The sequence below is a fragment of the Lithobates pipiens genome, unplaced genomic scaffold (genome assembly GCF_037356315.1).
Source record: "Lithobates pipiens isolate NorthernLeopardFrog02 unplaced genomic scaffold, aLitPip1_a1.2 Scaffold_10, whole genome shotgun sequence".
In the NCBI taxonomy this organism is placed as follows: domain Eukaryota; kingdom Metazoa; phylum Chordata; class Amphibia; order Anura; family Ranidae; genus Lithobates; species Lithobates pipiens.
In genome coordinates, this window is record NW_027507686.1 from 219,585,152 (window position 1) to 219,592,005 (window position 6,854).

Here is a 6,854-nt window from a genome sequence, read left to right on the forward strand (position 1 = left end):
CTCAGACCAGAAAGGAGGGGAGAAAACACTGACGGAACATTACACAAGCCCGCCCACATCTCGACACTGGACCCGCCCCCCCCATCAGGTGACATCGGTCATATGACACTTACTTTCTCTCCAATATGCTGTGCTATGAAGAATGGGGGGGTGTAGTCTCCGATTTGTCCTCTGTAGGGCGCTGTGTCCTGTCAAAAACAGCCTCCGAAGAGCACACAACCTCTTCCTGGCACAGCAGCAGCAAAGTGACGCCGCTTGGCCTGTTTGTGACTGATAAACCGTTCCACGCTTCATCTGATTGGAGGACACGCTCTTCACCTGATTGGAGGACTCGCGCTTCATCTGATTGGCGGAGGTGAGCGGCGCATTATCTCCATGACAGCGGTGGACACGACGAGGCGACACAGGCTGGCTCCATGTTACACGGGGGCCAAGTCTGTCACTGCGGTAGGCAAGTCACTGCGGTAGGCAAGTCTGGATGTCACACGGGGGCAAGTCTGTGGGGGGGGGGGCGCAGTCTAGATGTCACACGGGGTGCAAGTCTGGATGTTAGGGGGGCAAGTCTGGATGTCACTAAGGGCAAGTCTGTCATAGGGAGGGCAGTCTGGATGTCTCAGGGGGGGGGGGCAAGCCTGGATGTCACGGGGGAGGGCAAGTCTGGATGTCACCTGGGGGGGAGGGGCAAGTCTGTATGTCACATATGGGGGGGGCAAGTCTGTATGTCACATATGGGGGGGGCAAGTCTGGATGTCAGATATGGAGGGGGCAAGTCTGGATGCCAGATATGGGGGGGGGCAAGTCTGGATGTCAGATATGGGGGGGGGCAAGTCTGGATGTCAGATATGGGGGGGCAAGTCTGGATGTCAGATATGGGGGGGCAAGTCTGGATGTCAGATATGGGGGGGCAAGTCTGGATGTCAGATATGGGGGGGCAAGTCTGGATGTCTCAGGGGGGGGGCAAGCCTGGATGTCACGGGGGAGGGCAAGTCTGGATGTCAGATATGGGGGGGCGAGTCTGGATGTCTCAGGGGGGGGGCAAGCCTGGATGTCACGGGGGAGGGCAAGTCTGGATGTCACCTGGGGGGGGAGGGGCAAGTCTGTATGTCACATATGGGGGGGGCAAGTCTGTATGTCACATATGGGGGGGGCAAGTCTGTATGTCACATATGGGGGGGGGGCAAGTCTGTATGTCACATATGGGGGGGGCAAGTCTGGATGTCAGATATGGAGGGGGCAAGTCTGGATGCCAGATATGGGGGGGCAAGTCTGGATGTCAGATATGGGGGGGGGCAAGTCTGGATGTCAGATATGGAGGGGGCAAGTCTGGATGCCAGATATGGGGGGGGGCAAGTCTGGATGTCAGATATGGGGGGGGGCAAGTCTGGATGTCAGATATGGGGGGGGCAAGTCTGGATGTCAGATATGGGGGGGCAAGTCTGGATGTCAGATATGGGGGGGGCAAGTCTGGATGTCACATATGGGGGGGCAAGTCTGGATGTCTCAGGGGGGGGGCAAGCCTGGATGTCACGGGGGAGGGCAAGTCTGGATGTCAGATATGGGGGGGCAAGTCTGGATGTCACATATGGGGGGGGCAAGTCTGGATGTCTCAGGGGGGGGCAAGCCTGGATGTCACGGGGGAGGGCAAGTCTGGATGTCACCTGGGGGGGAGGGGCAAGTCTGTATGTCACATATGGGGGGGGCAAGTCTGTATGTCACATATGGGGGGGGCAAGTCTGTATGTCACATATGGGGGGGGGCAAGTCTGTATGTCACATATGGGGGGGGCAAGTCTGGATGTCAGATATGGAGGGGGCAAGTCTGGATGCCAGATATGGGGGGGCAAGTCTGGATGTCAGATATGGGGGGGGGGCAAGTCTGGATGTCAGATATGGGGGGGCAAGTCTGGATGTCAGATATGGGGGGCAAGTCTGGATGTCAGATATGGGGGGGGGCAAGTCTGGATGTCACATATGGGGGGGGCAAGTCTGGATGTCACATATGGGGGGGGGCAAGTCTGGATGTCACATATGGGGGGGGCAAGTCTGGATGTCACATATGGGGGGGCAAGTCTGGATGTCACATATGGGGGGCAAGTCTGGATGTCACATATGGGGGGGGCAAGTCTGGATGTCACATATGGGGGGGGGCAAGTCTGGATGTCACATATGGGGGGGGGCAAGTCTGGATGTCACATATGGGGGGGGGAAAGTCTGGATGTCACATATGGGGGGGGCACGTCTGGATGTCACATATGGGGGGTGGCAAGTCTGGATGTCACATATGGGGGGGTGGCAAGTCTGGATGTCACATATGGGGGGGTGGCAAGTCTGGATGTCACATATGGGGGGGTGGCAAGTCTGGATGTCACATATGGGGGGGTGGCAAGTCTGGATGTCACATATGGGGGGGGTGGCAAGTCTGGATGTCACCCGGGGCATGTATGTCACCGGGGGGGTGGCAAGTCTGTATGTCACCGGGGGGGTGGCAAGTCTGTATGTCACATATGGGGCGGTGGCAAGTCTGGATGTCACATATGGGGCGGTGGCAAGTCTGGATGTCACATATGGGGCGGTGGCAAGTATGGATGTCACCCAGGGCATGTCTGTCACAGGGGGGCAAGTCTGGATGTCACATATGGGGGGGGCAAGTCTGGATGTCACATATGGGGGGTGGCAAGTCTGGATGTCACATATGAGGGGTGGCAAGTCTGGATGTCACATATGGGGGGTGGCAAGTCTGGATGTCACATATGGGGGGTGGCAAGTCTGGATGTCACATATGGAGGGTGGCAAGTCTGGATGTCACCCAGGGCATGTCTGTCACAGGGGGGGCAAGTCTGGATGTCACATATGGGGGGGCAAGTCTGGATGTCGCATATGGGGGGGCAAGTCTGGATGTCGCATATGGGGGGGCAAGTCTGGATGTCACATATGGGGGGTGGCAAGTCTGGATGTCACATATGGGGGGTGGCAAGTCTGTATGTCACCTGGGGGGGGCCAAGTCTGGATGTCATCCAGGGCATGTCTATCACGGGGGGGGCAGTGTGGATGTCACATATGGGGGGGGCAAGTCTGGATGTCACATATGGGGGGGGGGCAAGTCTGTATGTCACATATGGGGGGGGCAAGTCTGTATGTCACATATGGGGGGGGAGCAAGTCTGTATGTCACATATGGGGGAGGGCAAGTCTGTATGTCACATATGGGGGAGGGCAAGTCTGTATGTCACATATGGGGGGGCCAAATCTGGATGTCACCCAGGGCATGTCTGTCACAGGGGGGGCAGTGTGGATGTCTCACGGGGGGGGCAAGTCTGTATGTCACATATAGGGGGGGCAAGTCTGTATGTCACATATGGGGGGGGCAAGTCTGTATGTCACATATGGGGGGGGCAAGTCTGTATGTCACATATGGGGGGGCAAGTCTGTATGTCACATATGGGGGGGGGCAAGTCTGTATGTCACATATGGGGGGGCAAGTCTGTATGTCACATATGGGGGGGGGCAAGTCTGTATGTCACATATGGGGGGGGGGCAAGTCTGTATGTCACATATGGGGGGGAAGTCTGTATGTCACATATGGGGGGGAAGTCTGTATGTCACATATGGGGGGGGCAAGTCTGTATGTCACATATGGGGGGGGGGAGTCTGTATGTCACATATTGGGGGGGCAAGTCTGTATGTCACATATTGGGGGGGGCAAGTCTGTATGTCACATATGGGGGGGCAAGTCTGTATGTCACATATGGGGGGGGAAGTCTGTATGTCACATATGGGGGGGGGCAAGTCTGTATGTCACATATGGGGGGGGGAAGTCTGTATGTCACATATTGGGGGGGGGGGCAAGTCTGGATGTCACATATGGGGGGGCAAGTCTGGATGTCACATATGGGTGGGGGGCAAGTCTGGATGTCACATATGGGGGGGCAAGTCTGGATGTCAGATATGGGGGGGGCAAGTCTGGATGTCAGATATGGGGGGGGGCAAGTCTGGATGTCACATATGGGGGGTGGGGGTGCCAAGTCTGGATGTCACATATGGGGGGGTGGCAAGTCTGGATGTCACATATGGGGGGGTGGCAAGTCTGGATGTCACAGGGGGGTGGCAAGTCTGGATGTCACCCGGGTGTGGCAAGTCTGGATGTCACCCAGGGCATGTATGTCACTGGTGGGGGGGGGGTGGCAAGTTTGTATGTCACATATGGGGGGGTGGCAAGTTTGTATGTCACATATGGGGGGGTGGCAAGTTTGTATGTCACATATGGGGGGGTGGCAAGTCTGGATGTCACATATGGGGGGGTGGCAAGTCTGGATGTCACATAGGGGGGGTGGCAAGTCTGGATGTCACAGGGGGGTGGCAAGTCTGGATGTCACCCAGGGCATGTATGTCACTGGGGGGTGGCAAGTCTGTATGTCACCGGGGGGGTGGCAAGTTTGTATGTCACCTGGGGGGGTGGCAAGTCTGTATGTCACCTGGGGGGGTGGCATGTCTGGATGTCACGGTGGGGGGTGGCAAGTCTGCATGTCACATATGGGGCTGTGGCAAGTCTGGATGTCACATATGGGGCGGTGGCAAGTCTGGATGTCACCTGGGCGGGCCAAGTCTGGATGTCACCCAGGGGGGTGGCAAGTCTGGATGTCACCCAGGGCATGTCTGTCACAGGGGGGGCAAGTCTGGATGTCACATATGGGGGGTGGCAAGTCTGGATGTCACATATGGGGGGTGGCAAGTCTGGATGTCACATATGGGGGGTGGCAAGTCTGGATGTCACATATGGGGGGTGGCAAGTCTGGATGTCACATATGGGGGATGGCAAGTCTGTATGTCACATATGGGGGGGGCAAGTCTGTATGTCACCTGGGGGGGCCAAGTCTGGATGTCACCCAGGGCATGTCTATCACGGGGGGGCAAGTCTGGATGTCACATATGGGGGGCAAGTCTGGATGTCACATATGGGGGGGGGCAAGTCTGGATGTCAGATATGGGGGGGGGGCAAGTCTGGATGTCACATATGTGGGGTGGGGGTGGCAAGTCTGGATGTCACATATGGGGGGGAGGCAAGTCTGGATGTCACATATGGGGGGGAGGCAAGTCTGGATGTCACATATGGGGGGGTGGCAAGTCTGGATGTCACCCAGGGCATGTCTGTCACGGGGGGGGGGGGGTGGCAAGTCTGTATGTCACCGGGGGGGTGGCAAGTTTGTATGTCACCCAGGGCATGTCTGTCACAGGGGGGGCAGTCTGGATGTCTCAGGGGGGCAGTCTGGATGTCTCACGGGGGGGTGGCAAGTCTGGATGTCTCACGGGGGGGGGGTTGGCAAGTCTGGATGTCTCACGGGGGGGGGGTGGCAAGTCTGGATGGCTCACGGGGGGGGTGGCAAGTCTGGATGTCACCCAGGGCATGTCTGTCACAGGGGGCCAGTCTGGATGTCACCGGGGGGAGGCAAGTCTGGCTGCACTACCGGGGACACTGGCTGGGACGCCGGCTGCACTACCGCGGACTCTGGCTGGCTGCATCTGACGGGCATTGGTGCGGCTGTATTGATCTCCTGTACCATGTCCTCAGTCTCTGGCCATCTCCTGTATAAAAATATTTTTAAAAACAGTCACTTTTCGGTATCGGTGTTATTCAGTTTTCGGGATAAAGGAAGATTTATTTTCGGTATCAGTTTCGGCACCAAAAAAAACATTTGGTGCATCCTTACCTATTTTCATGGCCTGTGATCTTATAAGAGGGGATACAGAATTTCACGACCTGCATTAGTACTATTGTGGGAGGAAACAAACTTAACCCCCCAACTGTCATAGAGGGGAAAAAGGAAACTGGTAGCAGTTATTATTGTCATTAGTTGGGGGTGACGTGTATTAGTGACAGGGGCTCAGTCTGGTGTTTCAGTTGGACGGGGGTCAGTCTGAGGTGTCAGTAGTTTGTTATGGGGGGTGTCAGTCTAGGGGGTGGGGTAATTGCTAATTTTTAGTGGTTTGGAGTAGGTAGGTTTCCTCACTCCTCAGCGTACTTATTATATTTCAATGAAACTATTTTTTACAAACGTTGTGACCGGGTTCACACTATTGCGAATTGGATGAGGGTTTCTACCACATCCGACGCGCATAGCAGGAGATTGTGACGGACTCTCTATGGAGCCGCTTCACACATCTCTGCAGTCTCCAGTGTGAATTGCGCATCTTTTGATTCGTTTCAGATCTGAATTCAGCCAAAATTGGACCTGAAACATTGAATGGAGACGCACCGGACTCCTGCTGTGAGCCGCTGCATTCCCCATGTGAGCCCAGCCAGTTCTAAATGGAAATTTAAATTCCTGGCCCATCCATTTTTTAGTTAACCAACATTAGAGGTATGTTACCATGTATTCCTAAATTTGTCAGTTTCTGACTCTTCAATGTTTTTCTTTTTCAGCTTCCCCCATCTGTTTTGGCTGTCACCATGCAGATCTGCAATTTTCTCACCCACCTGTGATTGGCCGTGTACTTTTGGAGTGGAAACATATATACCAGTTCTTTATGCAGCTCACCTTTACATTTTTCCAATCTTGTATCGTCTGTCAGCATAAATGGTTTCTACAATCAAGCTGACCTGGTCCACCCTTCCTTTCCTAATCCTAGCTATTCTTTGTTAGGGGTATTGGGGCCCACTTTTTTTTTTTTTTTTGGGTAAACGTGGTTAAATACTTAAATGGACTATTGTATAGTTTGAGTCTTGCTGTGTGAGCTTGTGTCGGGTATTTATTTGCTTTTGTTTTCATGCCACATTTTTTGAATAAAATTCACTGTTTTTAAAAGTTTCAAAATAATATGCTTTTAACATTAATAAAATGGTCAGTGCCTTTTTTGCTCA

The 6,854-nt window shown here is 54.6% G+C and overlaps 1 long non-coding RNA gene across 1 annotated transcript; it reads left to right on the forward strand.

The window, feature by feature from the left end:
- Window positions 1–361: 361 nt before the first annotated feature.
- On the forward strand, window positions 362–6,854 carry LOC143942363 (uncharacterized). The gene is made up of 2 exons (XR_013264762.1): window positions 362–464; window positions 6,417–6,854. It is a non-coding gene; the product is annotated as an uncharacterized LOC143942363 (long non-coding RNA).